Source organism: Takifugu rubripes, chromosome 8, assembly GCF_901000725.2.
Source record: "Takifugu rubripes chromosome 8, fTakRub1.2, whole genome shotgun sequence".
Taxonomy (NCBI): Eukaryota; Metazoa; Chordata; class Actinopteri; order Tetraodontiformes; family Tetraodontidae; genus Takifugu; species Takifugu rubripes.
In genome coordinates this window covers 6153748-6176354 of record NC_042292.1, presented here as the reverse complement: position 1 = coordinate 6176354, position 22607 = coordinate 6153748, and the positions used below count along the sequence as shown (strand labels likewise).

Sequence of the window (22607 nt, the reverse complement as noted above, 5' to 3'; positions counted from 1 at the left end):
CTCACAAAAACAAAATAAGCGCCCGCTGTTCTGAAACAGAGCTGCAGGTGCTCAGAGGAAAGGATGCCAGTAAATCGGGTTGTGATTTTATAAGCCACACCATGCCATCTCGACTGAAAGCTACCGCATCCCACAGATGTGCCAGAACAAAGTCCTTTTTAACATAAACACATTTTCATAACATACCACTAACTCAAGTATTTAGCATACGATGCGATACACACGGAGCCACCAGGGACGGACAGCAGCAGCAGTGTGGCGGAGTTCGTTAGTAAATCTTTGGTTTGTTCAAGATCAGTCAAAGCAGCAAAATAATGAAAACCTGAACATGAATGCAAAAATGTCTTTGTGAGACTGTAGCTTTGAATTTGTAGAGTTACAATCCCACTGGGTTAAAAGGTTAGGATGAAATGATTAAAAAAGATTATCCTGTCACTTTTCTCTCATTCCCTCCCTCCTCATCGTCTCCCCCTCACCTACTTGCTTTTAAAATTCTCAGTGGTGCTCCGTCTAAAAAAGGTGAAAAATAACCTAGTTGATCAAGTCAGACTTGATTAATGGCCTCACAAAGTTAGGCCTTTTGAAAGTAGTGTTAATTGTATGCAGCGGCAAAACACTATTGTGAAATTCCCTAGGTTAGAGCAAAAGCATTGCAGGCTATAAATGTCCCCTTTATGAAGTGTGCTGTGAGTGTGCAGAGGGAGGGCCTATTCATCTGCGCCGAGTTTAGCTTTATCAAAGTCACACGCGGCTGAAAATATGCAATCACACGCTGAATATACAAAAGGCTGGAAATGAATAAAGGATTTGGGCAGGAGGAAAGTCCACAAGCCCTGGCTCACCATCAAACAGCACCGTTCAAAGAGACAGACAAAACACCTCCAAGTGTAGCCAGTATTAAGGAGAAGCAGACATGGAAAGGTTAAAATAGAGGTGGGAGAAGGTGGGATTTAGCCTGCATCAGGTTTCGAGAGTGAAAGCATCTCCTTGCTCATTATAAAAGCACCAAACTTAAGAAAAACTGTACAGAAACTACCAAATCAGCATGCAAACACATGCTCCTCTCTGCCCTCTGCAGCTGCTGCTATTGGCACCGAAGATTGAACAAAACTGCAGTGGACTGAAAGTTATTTCCCAATAGAAGCAAAAATATACTTTAATTACAGCTCCAGCACATATCTTTGTTTTTAAAAAAAACCCTCATTGGACAGTTTTTGCCTGCTTGCTACTGCTCATTTAGAGCCCCCCCACATACAACGGCGGGGAGGGTCCAAACGGGCGCTGCACACGGGATGCAACAGATACAAACTGCGGGAAAGGATTACCCACACTAAAAACCACCATTGCAACGATCCCCCCGCAGGTGTGACCGCGGCCGTTTTCTTTGCAGAAAGACTTTTAGGGAAATTCAAAGAAATCCTTTCAAGAATTACAAAGTGAAATCTCTGACATCTCGGAAAGAGATGATACAATTAAAATGCAAATTACTGAGGCACAGAAGAAGAACTTCAAATTTTCCCTCTGCATCATCTAAACATGCCCAGACAATTGGTGCGAGAACTGCCTGTCCATGAACACATCGCTGTCTTCAGGCCAACAGAAGGACAAAAAACCCCTGAGAAACAACAAAAGCTTTGCTCTGTTCTATTGATCATAAACTGCGTACAAGCTGGAGAGGAGCAGTGAAGCAAATGCCGTTCAAAAAATGGTGCTGCTGATGGACAACTCGCCAACCCCGTGCCAGCCCAGAACTGTAAATTAGCAGTAAAGCAAACCCCCGCTGTAGTGGGTTCCAAGCGAGATCCAATCCAGCCATTTCCAAACAAAGGCAGCTTGAAAAGCTGACAACATCAAATGTGTGGTTGGCTCGAATGGTCAGGACCACCACGGGGTGGTTGCAATGTCTTTTTCCAATTTTAGTTTATGTAGATTCAATCCTGCGTGTTTTCACTTTCATACAAGTTGTGGGGCTTTTGGGTTTTGACAGCATTAATGTGCAAATATGTGTGTTTGTGTTATTCTCTATTCAAGCTGTAAATTTAAATTCTATCCAATGCTTTTCTTCCTCCAAGAGGCAAACACCATCAGACAGACATTAAGTGCAAAACCGAGCATTTTTACAAGTGCCTCAATTTGTTGATTAAAGATTGATATTTGCCCAAAGTAGAACGTTATAACCTAGTATGAGGACATTGTTCTGAAAGATGTATTTCATTATCTTGATGAGTTATTCTCACGCTGAAGTCAGAACACTGCATATTCTAACGCTCTCATCGCGCCATTATATTTCCTGGCTGAAGGAGCTCTGAAATAAAGCTGTTTTATTTTTTTAAACAAACGTTCAGACAAGTTACACGGGGCTACCAGCAGTTTACCTGATGCTAGCACAGCGGCCTCCACGCGCCAGTGCCCTCCATCCTCAACAACATGAAAGGCATCATTTGCTTTCACTCTTCACCCATGTCGAGGCTTGACACGACCAGAAGTCCGGTACGGCGTGGAGTGGGGAGCATGAACGTGGCAGGTTCTGGATAACCTTCAGCCTTTGGAACACTTCAACACTTTGGAACACTTTGGAACACTTCAACACTGAGACGCCATGAAAAATCAGTGGTATAAACCCTGGTTCATCTAGTTTTCTGGCTTCGCAATCATGAGAGAGTTTTACATGAAATCAGAGATTCTTGCTGCTCAACGGTTGAAACCCTCGCATAGTCTAATTTAAACTACCGTAATCTTCTGAGATGAGATTTCCCTTTCAAACTGTGATGGCTGGAAAGCCTGCTAAAGACTCACTTCTTTGATTGCTTACAAAAGACCTGTTGAATTGGAATAATGTCCAAAAATGCCAGGCACCGAGGGAGATAACCACCAAGTAAGCTTTAATAGTTTGATCATGACGTGGAGATTGTGCAGCTTGGCTGTGCCGATCTCTGCTGCTGTCTCTAAATCTGCCAGCAGGTCAAGTAGACCTAATTTCACATAAGCACAGCAGCTGCCATTCTGGAGCTAATATGCATTCAAATATGGGATGTTTCACGGGGGAAAACGATCCGCTCTTCTCTCCTTCGGGGATAAATTACCTTTTTCACTGACAACCAGAGTCATTAAGGGGAGTTCATACAGACTGAAGGATGCATGCACATTTCCTCTCCTGCTCATCACCTTCTCTACCGCCTGCTGTGCCAACCTAAATTCTCCCCTGAGGCTGGTGTTTAAGGTTTACAGTCCTAATGACCCACAATAATTCAGCTGTGATTGATCGGTAACGTCTACTAATGAGATAGAACCAGTGTTGGCAGGTCGGGCGCTTTAATCGTCTTTCCAGCCAGATCAAGGATCAAGCGGTGTTTCCTGATATCTTGCTGTGTGGTCAAATAGCTCAGCGCTGCTGGCTGGGGCCCAGCCTGCTGTTCACTCACTGCCTTTTCCCCCACACACCTGAGAAGCTGCACCCAGGTCGCACCTCTTCCAATGATCTTTCTGGGGGTGAAAGGAGATAAAGGAAGATGTACGAGTCGTTGGTGTAATGTATTCATTGGGAAGAAAATGGCAAAATCGGGCTTGAGAAGCAATGAAGGCTTTGGGGATTTTGATAAATTATTCAATTAGCTCCTCACAGACCAACACTCCGACTGCCTGAGAGATGAATCTGTCTGCAGAATTACTAGAATTTAAACTGGCTCCATAATCAGCATGATAATGAAATTATGGAGGAGAATTTTATGAATGTGACAAAGTGCAGTAGAATCCTTATAACCGCCAATGTGGATTTCTAAACTGATCTGATCGACTATATTGGATCAGCTGATATTCCGCATTCAATGATATTTGTGTGATTTGATGTCTTTGATGTCTTAATTCACAAATCTGATCAATGACTTCATTGTTGTTTCTACACTTTTTGCAGATCCTCCAGTTGCGTAGATTGTGGTTGGTCAACATGTTGGCGACAAGCTCAGAAAATGAACATTGCTAAGATGTAGCCCCCACTCCACATTTAAATCAATGAGACAGGATTGCGTTTGTCTCAAACAAAACAGACGTGACGGCCCAACCACAGCACATCGAGCACTTTTTTTCTAAATATTTTGCCCAAACCACACAGGCCTGAGTCGATACAGGGTCACTTGTGCAGCTGAATCAGCCAGTTTGTGATCAGATGCCGTTTTTAAGCCAGAGGTAACAAACATCAGTGACTGAAAACTGAAACAAGATGGGGGTCGGTCTTCACTGAGAATCCCATCTATTTCTATTATAGCAAGTGTATTCATACATCTCTGTCCTCATTGAAAAATACAAAACCTATTTTTTTTTTTCTCTTTATGCCCCAGAACATAGCTGGTGATTAACATGATTCATGTAATAATTTGGCATGTAGAGCAGTGATTAGGAGAGTGGGAGTTAGGAAGCACTCGCCAACGCGCAGTAATTGCTAAAAACATTATAGTGAGAGGAGGTGAACCCATGTCCTTTTCTCCATTTACTCAGCACGAGAGATGATCTTTTCACATGCTTCCTGCTCTTGGTGCAGAGGAAACGTGCACGCGTGGCTTGTATGGAGCACCTGCCATACACATCCATATCTCTGCAGGCTGTCAAAGATGCTGACAAGATGGGGAGAAGGAAAGACCCCAAATCATGCCACCTCTAATGGAGGAAAATGTCAGAGGAATCACAGCGTGCCTTCAATTATTCAGACTACCTTCAAAGGACTGCTTACTCTACATCTAAATCTGGCCCGCAGGAATCAAGATGATGTCATAGTGATGCCATCACAGGCAAGGGGCAGTTAAATAAGAGGTCATTTACCTGGCAAAGGACAAAATATGCAACGGTAAACTATTGGATTTTTACTCAAACTGGGGATTTTTTCATATATCGAACCTTGCCCAAGGTTTGGTATCGACGACGAATAAAGCCGAGACCCACAGCAGTACACGTGTTATCGTTATCGTTAGGAACTAAAATATAAAGTAGCTTTAATTGACGCCATATCCGAAATGTCCCTACGCTTGTGAAGGAGCTGTAATGAAACAGCAGGATGCACCACATTTTCTCTTCAATTATTAACTTAGCAATTCCCTTTGATGACAAAGGCAACCCAGAAGACACATGCAAGGGTGATAAGACCTCGGCTTCATTAAACAGCAGCAGTGAAGAAGGAACCTCAGAGGCAGGAACATTAACATATTCAAGGATACTGTGTCAGTTCCTGTTTTATTAAGCAGAGGAAGCTGTGTGCAATGCACGGCCAGCACGATGGCCTATCATGAAGCCCATTTGAAACCCAGTAATAAACTACATCCATGACTGAACAGCTATTTGAGAAACAGACATGAAGCTGAGGTAAGTGTAGCATAATATACCTGATACAGCTGGCTCCCCTCTAAGGCGATGTGAGCTCCTTTACTTCATCTTATCTCTGGGAAAAAAAAGAAAAAAAAAGGTTATTAGAGAAGGAAGAGGCACCTTATGGGATTTTACATTTCAAATGCAATAAACATCTTTCCAGAGGCTCTAAGCTGTATCTAATTTAGCAGAAAGTTGAACCTATTCCGTCAGAAATGTAAATAATAAATCAGAATCACAAAAAGGACCAGATGCCTGTACAGGATATTACACACAGATAGGCACAGATTGTTTGGTTGAAATTGCTCCTGATGCAGACTACTAGGGGACTTTAGGAGTTATCAGCCAATGGCTGATCAGTATGCTGCGGCACACAACCGCAACAAATAGGTGGGGGGTGGGTGGGGGGGGGGGTGTATTGATGTGCGCTCTTTTATGAGAACTTATCATTCAAGACCTACTTACAGCCCGAAAAAGGTCAAATGAAATTGTCAGTCATCAAATTGAGTTTTTTGGTTGAGTAATATGACAGCCGCTGCACCCACGTGCATCCAGTTCCTGAAGCTTTTCAGGTTTTCATTCACCTCGGGAGGTTGTCATTAAACACACACCTACAGAAATCATGTCAAAAGAAAGTGTTTCATTTCAGCATCCGAGGCTTGGCACCATTAACAACTGTGGGGAATAGTCGAGTGCGGTGGGAGTACTGAGACGGCTGCCACGTGGTCTCAATGTGGCGGGACTTCCTTTAGTTTAGTTCCCTGAGAAAACAAAGCCAAATGCGTTGATTCGAGTTAATGGTGTTGCTGATCCTTTAAAGCCGTCCAAAATGCCCTCTGAGGATTAAGGCGACGACGGTGATGTCCAAAATGTGTGTGGGCTGTGGTGAGTATCACATGAGAAATTAATGTGTTTTTGAATCTATATTATTCCTCAGTGGATTCAAAATTTTAGCAGACAGTCAGCAAAGCACCAAAACACTGGGCTAATGCTGCGTTATGAGTTTGATTACTTTTAAATCCTGTTGGAGCCCATTTATTTTAATATCATTTCATATCATGTATTTTACAAATCACTTTGAAAGCTCACTTGGGTTGTTTCCCCAGTTATTGAAGTTATCTTCAGACCATAATATAAATGCCCAATAGCTAAGGTCTCCTGGGTGACCAATAAAGCCTGAAAAAATACTGGTGAGCCTTAAAATCCAGCTGGAATGAGAAAAGCAAATAAACATACAGACCATTACGATGTGACTATCAAACTGCTGCGCAGGTGAAGACAGACAGCAGCAGCATCACATCAGGTCAGGATTGAGCCCTGTCACCTCTCGCTTTCAGGCAGAGAGCAGCGGGCGCCAGGTAATTGGGAAGAACTTCCCAGCCCCCGTTTTGAGTGGCATGCCTCAGCCGTGGCAGGGAGTCAGTTACCTGACCGACGGGGAGACGCGTCAGGTTGACAGCTCAGCGGAGTAATCACAGCCCTCCATTAACAAGCTGCCCACATGCCAAAAAGGTTTCTGAAGGATTCAGTATCAGGCAGCACCTTTTCAGTCAGAGGAAGGAGGCAGCTGTGGACCAATCAGCTCGTAGGAATACAGAGAATTACTCATTAGCGCAAACGTGTTTTAATGGCCTTGGCACAATTCTTTCTCGGTGCTATTTCAGACAATTCCTCACATATTTACATGATAACATGAGTCTTTTCACCAGTAAATAAAAACCCATTGCTTTTGGAATGCATTAGGCCACCCACCGCTGTCACCGTGCTAATTAGCATAATATGAATTATTGCCATCATTACAGCGTGTGGCCAAAAAATTACAATGGATCTTAATTATTCAACAATGGGCTATAACACAGGGAGAGAAAATCCAACTTCGGTTTGTGCTGCCAACAATCATTAGAGTTTGTATCTCTCTTCCCTTTGGGAAGAGAACCTGACTCAATTTCTCTGTTGTGGAAACCATCTCTGAGATTGTGATGAGCTGTGATCTTCCTTCCTGCCACCGGAGCACTCCTCGTATCATTCATCCATGAGTGCACATCTCAGAAATTACCCTAAGAGCCCACGAAAGCAGTTTATAAATACGAATTTAAGAGGTGATAATAATTAAAGTAAGACATCTACTGAATTACTTAATTGTTTTGGTTCCAGGATATATGCTAGCGGAGAATACAAAACCAGTCATAAATGGATATATTATCATTATGATTTCCACACCTTCATATGATGCCCCGTTGTGGGAACTATGGAAATGTGACCTTGAATGTTTCCTTTCTAAACTAATTGGATTACTAAGGAATTCATAAATTCTAGATTAGCATCACAAGTAAATTGCAAAAATAAGCCATCTAAAAAGAGACACTAATTTCTGCACCTAAATATCTATTCTTTTTCCATCCACCTGCTGTAAATCATTGTCATCATTGTAAAATGTGCACTCCACATTTATTTTTGTTCGCTTCAAACCTAAATTGTATCGGAGCATAATCCCAGGTCAGCGTGTACTGGCCTCATTAGAGTAGAATTTTGATGAAAGATATAGGCTTTAGCTGAGTCCCCAGCTCTGCTGGTACCGCAGGCTTTCTCTGACCTTTCTGAATAAGTTGCCTCTCAAATTTCAGTCCATCTAAAATGGAGACAGGGTGATTACAGCAAACATCAATTTCAGCTATAAACTGCTGCTGTTCAATGGTGAAATGAAGCAAGAGACCGAAATGGAGTTTCGTGGAAATGCCTTCCCCAAAATGGAGAAAATGGACCTCTTTACACTATAGTCATAATTGTCACATCTGTTGAAACTTTAATTCATCTCAGCATCCAACTGACTGATGTGGAGTGATATCTAGAATTCTGGAAACATTTTTCGGAGGATAAGATAATAACTCTTAGTATGAAGGAGCAGTTTCAAATGACAGCAGGTTGATAGTTGTGAGGTTTCCCTTATTTTGGTCAGTTTAGGAGACCTATCCAAAGAGCTAAATCATGCAAGATTACTTTTCCTGGCTTCTTCGTATAATATGTCTGACATGATGTCACAGGTGTCATCATGTCTTTTTTTGCTCTGCTGTTTGCTGAAATAGAGGTACATGGTTTTAATTATTTTTCGTTATTCCAAGAATAAGGAAACAGAGTAATTTTCCCCATATAAATTACATTTCATCACCTTAACAAGACACTTCAAGATAATCCCCTCACAAATTATACGTTTGTTAATGCTTCTGACATTTCATTTCAACTACCCAGATCTGATTCAAAATGACCTGGAACTTGATTAGTCTAATTACACACGGAGCAGACAACACACGGTGCACTTGTTTCCGTGCATTTCTGATATGACTGTAGCTTAAAGTGTTTGACCTTTTCAGTGCACAATTCCTCATGAAAGCTCTAATTAGGGGCCCATTACCATCCGAGTTTCCATCAATTAAGTCCTCAAAGATTTCGTTTTCCGTGCAGTTAAGGCAAATGTCAGCTTAGGTTGGTAAAAAAACCTAACCTGTCATTGTGGTGATGAATAAAAGGGAGTTGAACAAAGAGAGGCTGGTTTAGGGGAGGGAAGGCATCGACTAAACCAACTGATGTTCCATCAAGTGTCGTTTAAATGTGCACAACTGTGAACATTTTGATTAAGAGTTTTTTTAAATTCCTGTTACAGCCAAGGACAGAAAGAGTGTTTTTCTCTTCTTATCGAGTCCCTGCTGGTTCACATTATAGAGAAATGAATTTAACCAAAACGCATATCTACTCAACCTTCCTCGATGGCACTAATAGAACATCTTATTATTACAGGGACACAAAACACGACCATCATTCAGTTAGAATACAGGCTAACAGCTCCAAGGTTTTTGACGAAAGCCTCAATTACACGACAATGTTTTTGTTTAAAAATGCAAAACTTCACTTCCATTTTGGCTGTTGTTGCTGATGTTTTGAAGATGTGCACTCTTATGATCCCTCTCTTCTTTATAAGAGCATGTTTATCCGTCTCATTCCTGCCAACTACTGGCCTGGTATGTGTGATACATTGTATCGGTGGCCTGGGTGCATGGCCGTCTGCACAGGAAGTGTCTTACAACGAATTCTGAAAATGTTATTGTGTAAATGGAGCCTGCAACACGCCCTCTTTTTGTTTCCCTTCCTCCCCCTGAGCTCAGAGCTGAGAGGCCAGCTGCTCTCATCAGAGAGAAATGGGTCATATCTTCCTCATTTGTCTGGAGCCACTTGGTTCATCACCATCATATGAAATGAGTAAGACACTCTCAGGGCCTTTTTTTTAGCATTGCATTCTTCTCTACATGCGCTGGCCTTCAGCAGGATGAGGTCTGGCCGACTCTCCTTCTCTAGGAAACTAAAGAAATGATCTGATCACACGGGGCCAATCAAGGAATATGTGATGGCTGTGTGTCGCTGCAAGAGAGGTTCTTTCCTTTAGTTCAGACAAAGGGGGACCAACAGAGCCTGACCTGTTGTGACAGGGGAATGCACAAATGCGGTACTCGAGCTGCTCAAGTTAATTACACAAATGCTAGCAGTAAAATGTGAAAAAAATAACCTTCTATTGCTGTAGAAATGATTTTGCCACATATGCATAGGCCCTCTTTTATCCCATAGTCATGAGTAATTTCAGGTAGAAAACTATGCCCACATTAGCTGTTGTACTTCTTTAAAGCAGCAAAATATAAGATGCAGAATTAGCAGTCCGAAAAAGGAGGATTAAAGTTAAGCTTCCTAAGATTTGTGGGGATTTACCAAGCTAACATTGATTTGTGTTAAATAAAATCATTTGATATTTATGTTGTTGTGTTGTTGTGCACTCTCAGAATTTTCCACCACTTACATTCTAAAACATTTACATATGCAGCCATGCCCAAAATCGTACGCTGCTCTAGACCAGCTATTCTTTAATTTACATTGTGAGTTAATGTGCTGTAACTCTAAAACATCATTACTGAACAATTAACTGGAATACATGAATAAATCATGTTGTGCTAAATCTGCACTCTGCATGTAACATCATGATGCATGAGTGTCAAACATAAGTGATGCTACGACAGCGTGCTGCTGGACAAAGATGTCCTCCACAGGCTCACCATGCAGATGTCACTGCCATTGAGTATTCACTCAAGCCCCCTCCGTCCAGCACCTCTCTGCCCTGTCAAAGGGAAAGAAAAAAAAAGAGGAGACAAGCCCTTGATGCGTGCGCCTTTGATCTCACTTGGGCACCTCTGCTCCACCTCCTTTCTTCCTGCCATCATCCTCCTTCTGCTGAGGAGCTGTCAAAGGTTCAGAGGACTCCGTCTGTCTGCTCTGGTCCCTCATAGCACCCGACTGTGTCTCCTGGCCCTTTCATCCCTGCACCTAACGCTTTGTGATGGACGCCGCCACCACCCAAAGTCTAGCCTCAGCCAAGCAGCCACCATCCCTTCTCTCTGTGGCCGCCAGTGAATCAGAAATGGCTTTCTCTGCTCAAAGTGGAGCCATTTGTGGGCACTGAAGTTTCATTCCTCACCATGAACAGCTAATTCAGGAGGTAAAGTGTGATGGGGGGCATCAACAAGGCTGCCCTACATCGACATGCCTTCCCCATTAAATGCTCTTATCTGCTGCACTTTTATTTATTAAGCCATCGGCACCGACATGGACAACCCATTGACACCCTGTGGGAGGTGTGTGACCCTTTGATATAACAGTCATGCACTATGACCTTCCTGTCTATCATCACTCTTGGATCATGCAGCAATGTGTCAGCGTAGGAGAACAGTTGGTCTCGCAGTTCTCCGTGGGCTTTGTGTGCTCTCTACAGCCGAGTTTTTGTTATCTTCCCGTGAAGAGATCCAGCGGCCGACCCATGCTTCAGCAACGCAATGAGCCGCGCCTGACTTAAATCCCTCGTGCTATTACATATTCAATTAAATTTGTAGTCTCCTTGCTAGTAATTGTGATGAATGCACAGGGCGATAATTTCTTTGTGTCACAGTCTCACACGAAAGGAGATGGCGGGCGCTGACAAAGCGCACAAGTTGATTGGATCCCTTGTTGCCGCAGGGTGAAACGGTGGAGGTTAATGATGCAAGCAAGGACAAAAGTGTTCTGAATGAGACTAGAAACTAGCACACAATGCGTCACTGACAGGGGTCACAAAAATAGTGTGCAGCAGGACACTTTCCAAGAAAGGTGCCTTGAAAATGTAGTTTGGATGGGAACAATGGCCCATTGCACTTTTTCCTTTTCTTATAACAAGAACGGCCTCTTCCAAGTTTGAAGGCTGATTATGTCTAGAAAAATATCACGCAAGAAAAGAAAAAGAACCTTTTACTCTCCGCTCAGCCAGCAGATGAAGCCATGAAAGTAGTCCCAGTAGTAGAACCTGCAAATTCTTCTCGATGTTTTGTGTGTAAAGAGAAAGCATTTGGTTAGAAACAGCCATTGGAGCATAATTTTGGAGTGTGACTCTTGCATATTAACAGCATAAATTTAGCAGTATTTATATTTGGCTTTAGCCACCCCTCGATGTGGAAGCGCCCGTGTACCTCCAACTGTAGTGAACATACTGTCATAAACAATATAATCTCATAATAGTCTCAAACATGTTGGTTTGCACTGTTTGAAAATAACATTCAAGATGGGTTGAGTTCATTCAATTGAACCGAGGTGCCCATGTCTAATCTGCTCACTGTTTTCTGGAAGTTAACCGAAAGTGAACCTTCCCGAACAATGGTTGCCGTAGGAACCCTCTGAGCAGCAACACTTTTGGCACAAAAGAGATTTGTTCACACCTTTTCCAACGTCATCACACCTACTTCAGCAAAGCAATGGAGGGGTTTGAATTTGTGTTGCGCCTCTATCAAACACTGAGTGTGTATTGCTGCTTCTCTCGACAGGTGAATGATGTAGCAGCAATGGACTCAGATGGCAGTAAGTTGTATATTCAGTTAGCTTGTTCATGTGATGTACAGACACTGAATAAATGCACTCTCTTTCTAGGGTAAAAAAGTCTTAAGACATTTCCAGTAAAGCAAGTAACAAAGCAGTAAATGAGATCGATTATAATAGATTAAACTTGTTGCGGGATCAAGCTGAAGTCCTTCACTGAGCTAGGAGCTTACAATAAATAAGCTAGTGCTTATGTTAGAAAATAACACTTCTTTTAAACAAAGGAATAATAATGAAGCAAACAGCAGGCTTGAAAATAGACTAATAAATGTGTTGTTAGCATCTTGCTTTGCCTCAGAACATTGCACGAAAGCAACAAACTCAACCATATTCTATTTTGTCAGGTAAGACTGTCCCTAATTTGCCCCAAAATGTGTGGTCAATTAATAATTAGAAAAATAAAATTGTTTTACAACACATAATGGCATGAAACACACCTATAAGATGAAGTTTTAAGACTTATTTTTATCTCTCATGTCCTTCTGTCTCTGCAAATGTGATGTTGTGTAGGAGGCAGAAGCTGCCAGTCTGGTGTCATCTCAAACTTGCTGATGTTGCCTCCAGTGCACCCTGAACCAGGGAGGCTGCCAGAGTCCCTCCTGGACATAACTGCTGACTGAGACTGGCAGCCACGCCATTGCATCAAGTATCATCAACTGACAAGGACGAGCGCGGGCCATGACAGGGCACTGCCCCCCCCCCCGGTTAAGCCGATCCACAGAAAACAGATTGTGGATAATAAAGCTCGGCGAAAAATTTCATGTCAAAACTCTTTTGCAACTGTAATATTGGCTCCTTGAATGTTTTTTTTGACAGTGTGGTTTTCACTTTGCGTCTTCAAGAGAAGAGAAACTACACTGCATTTGAGTACAGTAACTGAGAACCTGTTAGATCCCCTAATGGGGTGTTGGCTTGAGCCAGGTGAGTTCTCAAGGAAGAGCGAGGGCATCCCAGGAGCAGAACTTCAGAGAGCCAAAGTGTAAAAACTCACAACGCAAAGGTGAGAAACTGAGCGGGAAGCAGACAGGGAGGAGAATGAGGGCAGCCTGACTCATTCCCCGAGGCCCAACTGAAAATGCTCTTTGGTCTTGTGTTCTCCGCGTCGACAACAACACTGCAATAAAGAGATGCACCAACATCCGCAGGAAGCGAATCACAGATTCACAAAGAAGAGTCTTTTGTGTGCCGTCCAGGACTTTCTCTGACTCTGAAGTATAGCTTTGAGGTGGAACGCCATCTGAAGCCTCGCCGTGTTGGCTACAAATTTTAAAGCCGCAGCTGCCGGCCATGCTGAACATCATCATTTGCCAACTTTAACAGTATGGGATTAACAGGGATCGGTTTTCCGGATCAATGGGATTACAGCTGTCGTTAACCCCTCTGTGATGAGGAATTCAGAGAGGAAACAAGTATCTCATAGATGTAGAAGCTGTCTTTGAGGGGTTGAAGGAGGACAGATCTGCAAACAAAGTTACTGCGAGAAGGAATAATCCAAACTTGGAAGCCGACAGAAACAAAACTGCCCACACCACCACACTATCAAAAGCACCCTGGAAAAGAAAGGAAAAGAAAGCTGTGATTGCTCCCCGGGTCCAAATAGAAAAATCGCTCAGGGTAATTGGCCTGCCTTTTCTTCCTGTTTCACTTGAGGAAGAGGAGCACGCTGGAATGTGCGCACAGACAGCCATGTCTTCTAGACCCATCCAATAATTGGCTGTGTGCTGGTGAACTCAAGTTAATACGTACGATCAGATCCACTGTGAGCTGCTTTCAGCCCATTACATCCATCCAGACTGAGGTTGTTTAAAATGTACACACTGCTTGTGGCTAAGTTACACAGAAGGACCCACAGTGCGACAGCCGCATGCACCGAAACAGAGGGGGCTAAGTTGCCACCCAAAAGTGGTTAAATTGGTGTGGCAAGGTGGTCGGAGGTGGATGTACAGCAGATGCATGTTCCCAGTTGGGACTGGTTTGTTCAATTGTGGTCTGAAATGACAACAAATCAAATCAGACGAAAAAAGTTAATGAACCGATCACAGAAAACTAACCTACAAGTATTCATTACTCAAAGCAGTTGAACGAACCGATTCACCAGACATGTATAAACAACATAAATAGAATTAGTTAATGTTAACGTTAACGTGAGCAGTTCAACTAAATATACGGTGTCAAACTCACTTTCTGGCGTCTACACAATTTATTAGACAGATGGATAAATGGTAAAAGGCAAAGAAATGGACAATTCATCGACCCTCTGTGGGTGCATGAAACTAAACTACGTAGCTTTCTATCGCATGGCTCACACTGGTGTGGTGCGTTATTATCGCCAGAAATCCATAATTCTAATGTGGAAAAAACCTACAGAAGACAACAAGAGGGGGAGGTCAGTGTGATGTGGGCAGGCCAAGGCTCATAATGGGCAGGAATATTCCGTGCTTCCTGTTTCAGTGAGGCTAATGTCGGAGATAAAGTGCGCTCCATTGCTGCACCATCTGCCTTGTTGGGCACTAGCTGGGGAGAAAATTAAGAACAACAGCTGTCAAATATTTCAGGAGAAGATGAAGAACAGGGAGATGAGCGGAGGAATTCCTGCAGTGGCAGCTCAGCCACAACGACAGCCAGCGAGCGGCTTATTAGGAATTTTCACAGGAGTCGGGAGGCGATTATTCTGAAGCTGTCAGCTGCAAACTGCATGTCAAAATGCCACCCAGGCATTCCCCATCCAGGTGGCGGATGCACGCTGCAATGACAACTAAATATGTATTCATGAGAACGACGGCTGACGAGTGACCAGAGGCCGAATATTACTCACACACACACACACATATGCGCACACATGGTGGATTCTAAACAAAACACACGCAGCGCATGAAGGTGAGGGCGATTTACCTCTGGGCTGATTTGGGGTTTGCAAAGCTGATAATAACGGGTGTGAATGAAAGAAAGCGCGTCATCAGTCCTCATCCTCTCCTTTAAAGTGTCACTCAGAGTCGTTTGATCATCTTGAATCATCCATTATGCATGTTCATCTACATGTGCGGAAGAATAAATGACAAGCTTTTTTTTTTTTTTTCAGAGCCAAACTTGTGTGGTGTTCATTTCCCACTGTCTGAGTGGGAGTTAAACATATTGGTGACGAGAGGAGCCGGTTTATCCATCGGACACGGCTTCTCCAGAATGACCTTTTGCTGTTACACAAGTCTGAGAAGCAAATGTCAAACTACACCAATGTGATATTTGGTGCCCAAAGTCACTTGAGGACGTGTCACAGTGCTGTAACATGTGTTTTAACCAATTCACATTTGTATTTAATGCAGCACCGCTATTCAGTAACGACAGTTACCAATCAACAACATGATCAACAACACGATCAACAACACAGACTCATATCATGACTATTTGGTTCAGCCCTGCACTCAGCTGCCTTCAGGCCAGACTGGCTTTAGGGACACCGCTGCATATTTGTGTTTAAAAAAAAAAAAACTAAACTAACCATCTTTTATTGAAGTCCTTGTATTACTATCACCTCTTGCGAGCAACTTGCCTTGGGTTTGATTTGACCTTCGTATTTAACAAATATGCCGCATTTCTTTTTTACCCAAATGGGATTTTTTGAGGTTTTTGTGTCGTGACTTAGACACAGATTTTGTGTAAATTATGTTCCAGCTTCAGATGTCACTCAGAACTCTTACAGAATTCCTTTTTTAAAAAGCTGCAATAAAGGCAGCTAAAAACCTCGAAAGCTGCAGATGTTTGACTACACTGTGTCAGTGCTGCATCAAAGGTGGAGGTTATTTGCTGTTTGCACAGGTTTTTTTGTTGTTTTTTTTTGGCTTACGCAAATATTTTTAAGGCTTACGCAAATATTTGAGAAAAGTCACAGGCGGATTTTACCAAAAGGTAGAGCTCAGCCAGTGATTAAGACTCGGTTTCCTGCAGCTGTGGAGAGGCTGAAGAGTCTGGATATGAGGAATTGGCAACAAGGAGTTGGAATGGGCGGGTGATTTTAAAATCTGAGTACTTGGCCGCTGCATGAGCGCTGGCTCCCAATTCAAGAGCATCTATGATCATCTAATGCAAAACTTGTTGAGAGGTACTCAAAAATTCCCTCTTCCTCATCTTTTTTAGCTTTTTACCTCCCGACTGACAAATGTTTCCAGCTGTGCAGTGGCGCTCAAACAACAGTGCACATATTTTTTTATCTACAGAGGCTTAACAGAAGGATTCTTCACGACTCATAACACTTAACGGCAAATTGAGCTCAACCGAATCCAAAACGGAAAGAAGCGTTCCAAATAGGACAAAAGACAGCTCTGCTGCCGCCCGTAAACACTTGGGGGATTCCGCACAACTGGACAAATTGTGACATTTTGACGCTGACTTTGAGTTAACTTTCTTTTCAAATGAGCGCTCAAGGGGCTTTTAAACTGGTTTTCTTTCCTGGCATCTTTCCTGGTGAAAAGCGAATGACATCATTTTTTAAAAGAATGTTTACAAGATTTTTCTTCTAAATCACTGTATCGCGGGTAAAAGTCAGAGCTTAATTAGCTTCTGATGTTACCCGCTATCCTGAGAGCCAGTGTGTCTGGTTGTCGCCCATCCTCGTTGTCATTGGTTACATTCTCTTCAGCACCGACAGGATTCAGTCTGCAGAAAAGACACCCTGAAATGAATCCGTTTACCTTTCAGTTCCTACAAGTGATGACACAGTGAATGCCAGGGAAAACCAGCAGGCCAACCCTGTCAACAATATCCCATGTCTGTGCTCTGTAATAACCTGAAGCGTGTGTTCCCTCCTAGAAATCGGTGGACATGGAACACAAAGCGGGAAGGGACTGTATAAGGAAATGTTAGTCGATGTTTGGATGGCTGTTTGTGTATCTGAGGGGGTTTTGCATGCACAGTTGTACAGGCCGAGGGGACCGATTAGTGCCATCTTCTAGCGCTGAGCTGCTCGTTCTCAGCTGTGCTGATTTCACCCAGCGATCTGCATTCATTTATGCATGGAGCGACCCAACATGAGCGGCCAGCAAAACAGAATAATTTCTATCTCTGTATTTACAACTGTTATTTTCTTTTCAATCTCCCCCACTTCTTGACTTGAGGTTTTGGAAGAATTGTTTCAAAACTCACAGTTTGCCTTTCGTTTATAGATCGCATAGACTTTTATACCCGATGTTATGTAGGGTACAATACAGCTACCCCATAACACCCAGTTCTGAGTGGACGCATCTCAAAGTGAAAGCAAAGTGCTCTGAATTGCATGTGATTGACAATCTTTCAGGCCCATTTTCAAAATTACACACACTTTTAAAGTTGAACTGGGAAGACGAAAAAAAAAACCCTATCATTCCACATGCTTCTTCCATTCAACATTTCATAGGGGTAATTTTCAGCCCTGAGGCTTTGTTTGGTGGTCTCTGTAAAACCTACAGTTGTATTAAACATAATCACGGTCGTATCATTTATTGCAGAAATAAAATAATCATTGTTTTGCTCAAGGCTCTTCCTGGGTTTTCAGACAAATGTTAAATTCTCACACGACTTTCCAAATGAGCGGTTGGGAAATGTGGTGTGTAGTTTTTTGCAAGTTCTCTTGATGCCTCTGTGTGGTTTCTGGCAGTATTTGGGTTTCCTAAAAATTCTGGGTTCTTTTTCCACACATTGTCCTAGACAATCTCAGGAACCAGACCTGGGCTACTGGCACTGCTGAGTTCTCAGTTTCACAGTTACTACTTGCTTTATTTTACTCCTCTGGATAGGGCTTGTCTATAATCAGAGCTCTGCAGGGCTGTGAATCTCATGTATGGAAAAAAAAACTCTATTAAGCAGACCTGCTGCACTCTGAGATAATTGCCGCAGGGCAGTCATCCATATATGCGGCACATGTATGCTATAATGGCCCTGACCCACACCTTAACGTGTTCGTGCTCACTGACACATTTGTTAGCTTAAAAAAACTTGAGCAGCTGAAACTGTCAGCGACTGCCGACTTGAAAAATGAACACACAAAGCCAGTTGCTACGCAAACTCAGCACAATGAGGCAAAACTGCTGCTGCAGCCCCGGGCAGGCTGGAGACACCTTGAAGACTTCTTCATCTACCAGCATCACTAATTGATTAATATCTACTTACTTAGGTATTGATTGATTGATTGATTGATTGATTGATTGATTGATTGATTGATTGATTGATTGATTCCTTTAGGGGGTGTCCATCAGGGAAATTAGCATCTCCAAAGAAACATACAGCACTGTACAAAATTACCCACCACCATTACACACCATTAAACCTATTAAAGATAATAAAAATAGAATAAAATAAGAAATAAAATAGAATAAATTAAAAATAGAATATAAATATAAAATATAAAATTATAAAAATGTAAATAAATGAATAGATGGATGAATGAATGGATGTCCCAGTATTATGTTATTGCAGTGTTATTCCAGTCCTTCTGTTGGCCCTCCTCCCCCCCAGTGAGGAGTTGAACAGTCTGATGGCTCGGGGGATGAATGAGTTCCCCAGTCTGTTTGTCCTGAACTTGGGGAGGCGCAGCCTCTGGCTGATCAGGCTTCTCTGGCTGTGGATGACAGTGTGCAGAGGGTGGCGGACATTGTCCATGATGCTCCGCAGCTTGTCAATAGCTTGTCCTCTCTGCCACTGTCGCCAGAGGTTCCAGCTTCATCCCAACCACCGAGCTGGCCCGCCTGATCAGCTTCTCCAGCCTGGAGACGTCTGCTTTTGTCACCCCCCCCCCCCCCCCCCCCCCCCAGCACACCACAGTGTAGGATGCTGGCGACCACAGACTGATAGAACATCCAGAGGAGTTTCCTGCAGATGTTGAAGGATCTGAGTCTCCTCAGGAAGTACATCCTGCTCTGGGTCTTCTTGTACAGCTGCCTCGTGTTGCTTGTCCAGTCCAGCCTATTGTCCAGCCACAGCCCAAGATATTTGTAGGTCTGCACGCCCTCCACCTCCTCCGTTCCTATCTGAACTGGTCTAGGTCTCGGTCGGTCCCTCCCAAAGTCAATGACCAGTTCTTTAGTTTTGGAGGTGTTGAGCTGCAGGCTGTTGTTGTGGCACCAGGCAACAAAGTCCCTCACCAGGCACCGGTACTCCTCCTCTTGGTCGTCTCTGATACATCCAACGATGGCTGTGTCATCTGCGAACTTCTGGATATGACACATTTCGGAGTTGTAACAGAAGTCCGAGGTGTACAGAGTGAAGAGGATGGGGGACAGCACAGTCCCCTGTGGAGCCCCGATGCTGCTGACCACAGTGTCAGACGTGATGTCCTTCATCCTGATGAACTGCGGCCTGTCGGTGAGGTAGCTGGAGATCCAAGCAACCAGGCAGGGGTCCACTCGCATCTGGAGAAGCTTGTCCTGTAGGACAAGGGGCTGGATCGTGTTGAAGGCACTCGAGAAATCCAAAAAGAGGATTCTCGCTGTGCCACTCCCCTTGTCCAGATGCGAGTGGACTCGGTGCAGCAGGTAGATGGCGTCCTCTACACCGACCTTGTCCCGGTAGGCGAACTGTAAGGAGTCCTCAGCGTGCTGCACCTGGGGCCTGAGGAGGTTGAGGAAGAGCCGCTCCAGAGTCTTCATCAGATGTGAGGTGAGTGCCACCGGCCGGAAGTCGTTCAGCTCACTCGGTCTGTTCTTCTTGGGGACAGGAATGATGCAGGACGTCTTCCATAAGGTGGGCACTTTCGCCAGCTCCAGGCTGAGGTTGAAGACCCGTTGTAGCGGCTCCCCGAGTTCAGCAGCGCAGGTCTTGAGGAGCCGGGGGCAGACTCTATCCGGTCCAGCTGCTTTTCGGGGCCGGCGCTTCCTCAGTTCTCCTCTCACCTGGTCAGCCGTGAAGCAGGGAGGATGTGGGGATGGTGAGAGCAGGGGGGTGGGGGTGGTAGAGGGTGGAAGGGTGGGAGGAGGGAGGTCAGTAGAGGGAGGGGAGGTGGGGGAGAGAGGAGGGGAGGCGGGGTTGGAGGAAGTTGTGCTTGGTGGCGGGTTGGAGGGAGGGGGTAGAGGGGAGCTCGGCTGCTGGGGAGGGGGGCAGAGGATTGGAGTGGAGTGGGCTGACTGAACCTGTTGAAGAGTTGGTTCAGGTCGTTTGCCCTCTCCACTCCTCCCCCTTCCGTGCTGGTCTTGGCTTTGTGACCAGTGATGGTCCTGACACCTTCCCAGACGTCCCGCATGTTGTTATCAGCCAGCTTCTTCTCCACCTTCTTCCTGTAGGTGTTCTTCGCCTCCTTCAAGCAGCGTTTCACCTCCCTCTGCGCTTCTTTCATCTCCTCCCTGTCTTTATTTCTAAAGGCCTTTTTCTTCTTAGGACATGAGGACATCCTTGACTTCCTGTGTTACCTGTGTATTAACTGGATAATTACCAATTCACCTGTTATTTCTTTCAGTGAATTCAATAAAATAAGCAAGAAAGACTGAAAACACACTCAATAATCATGATTTGCTTGTATTACCAAGAAAGTCCTCTCAGCCAACATATAAACTCAGCACACACATTGACTTTAGAGTAGGTAATTCAATACTGCGAAGGAGCAATTTAGAAAAATGTGTCTTGGACACCGAGTTATGCCAAGGGTCCCACTGCTCTCATTAGCAGCTAAATAATGATGACTGTAATGACACTAACAGTAAAACCCAGCCTGATGGACACAGTTTGCCAAGTTACTAATAGAAATAATAAATGAGGATAACGCATACGGACCCATTCATCCAGCTTTTTCACTTGTGGCTTCATTCGGTTCATTTGATTAACCGTGTCCAGTAATATTTTACGCCATGTGACTCATAAATATGACCAACAAAAGCCAGATTTTCAAATGAGTATGAAAAGCAGTAAATGGCAGCCCTACATGAACCCGGCTCCGAGTCGAACAAAGAACAAAATCCACATGAATGCGGCCTATTCATGCTATTCTGTTACTGCCATGTGCCGAGCTGCAAGCCCACACTGCTGAACACACAGCTCAGAGGCATCGCTGCAGTCCTGTTCTTCGAGCGTGGTGTTTGGAACAGGGTGATAAAATGATCCAAAGCTGGCTTTCTGCACGCCCGGAGGGAGAATATAAAAAGTAACAGCATTAGCAGTCTCAGACTTTGTATTTATAAAATAAGACGCAGACTTCAGACATCTGAATGGAGTCGCGAACAACACGTGCCACTGAAGAACGAGCCGTGATGCCACCCATCCCTGGTGCAACAGAGTCTGGATTTATCACCAGCCTAAACTCAGTGTGGAATGAAGCTGCCGTGCCGATATATCCCTGGAGAGGCGTTGCAATAAAATGAACTACCATTGTTTTCTTGCAGAACTGTACAAATTGCCTCATCAAAGCAGCAACATGGGTCCTCCACCTCCAGCCATTAATCAGCATGAGAGTCATAAGCGCCACGAGACGTGATAGCATTCTCCAGGGCTGCAAAACACGCCAGGCTACGCGTTTCCACGTTTTCCTGGTAGAGACAGAAAAGCTGAGCAGGAGACGAGGTGATGCACACACCATCGGAGGGGAACCTGTGGGTCTCGGGATTCCTGCAGGGTCCAAAACATCTCCACATCCTTTCTTTGAGCAGAAAGACCGTTACTTCCTCATGTTTAACCTGCTGAAAACTCAGCTTTTGTAAAAAAAAAAAAAATAGGCTGGTTGTTTAGGCTGGTTGTTTTCACTTTTTCAGTCGTTTTTACTTTTCTTGCTGTTGTTCAATTGTTTATTATAAACTTTAATACCAAAAGGTAGAAGATCAATACTGCACATTAAGCATATTCATTGGGGTGTAAACTAGAGCTAAAGACTTTCCTTACAATCCATTAAGTCACAAACAAACTCCACTAATATGCCCTGCACTGCTGTTTAAACGGATAAACAGAGACCGCAATGCAAAATCTTCCCACTGACAGAGAGTAATGAACGCAATCAGCCCAAAACCAAACACACACCAGAGAATATGGTGTGTGTATGAATAGAGCCTGGACAGGGGGTCAGCCTTTTTTACATTAAAGGCCATAGATTCAACTTCAGGGGGTGAACATGTCACAGCCTGGCCTGCAACGCCAAGACAAAGAGCTAAGTGTCTCCTCTTGGACACGCTGCCGTTTCACGCGACATTCCGCCATGGAAATCTGGCCTCAATATGGAGTAGATCCATAAATGAGCAACACTTTGGGAATAAATTAGAGGAGCTGTGGGCTGAATTCTAATCACCGTTTTAACCTTTGCTTTCAAAGTTCCATTGACATTCATTTTTCAAAGAGGAGCAAAGGAAGGCCCTCCCCCCACCTCACCGTAAATTGCA

At 43.9% G+C, this 22607-nt stretch overlaps 1 protein-coding gene and 1 long non-coding RNA gene across 10 annotated transcripts in view; one reads left to right on the top strand and one right to left on the bottom strand.

Annotated features, from left to right (window-relative positions):
- Positions 1 to 22607, bottom strand: part of LOC101064407 (beta-1,3-galactosyltransferase 1-like) — a 65196-nt gene that overhangs the window by 26880 nt on the left and 15709 nt on the right. For 6 of the 9 annotated variants that reach the window (XR_003889375.1, XM_029840896.1, XM_029840895.1 and 3 more), the window contains exon 2: positions 5370 to 5425. The exons of 1 other annotated variant lie outside the window; for it this stretch is intronic. The gene's annotated coding sequence lies outside the window, so the exon portion shown is untranslated. Of the gene's footprint in view, positions 1 to 3075; positions 3484 to 5369; positions 5426 to 5963; positions 5987 to 22607 lie in introns of those variants that run through there. 2 more of the 9 variants (XM_029840898.1, XR_003889376.1) reach the window with 2 other exon arrangements.
- On the top strand, positions 10631 to 12993 carry LOC115250791 (uncharacterized). The gene is made up of 3 exons (XR_003889377.1): positions 10631 to 10885; positions 12237 to 12270; positions 12799 to 12993. It is a non-coding gene; the product is annotated as an uncharacterized lncRNA (long non-coding RNA).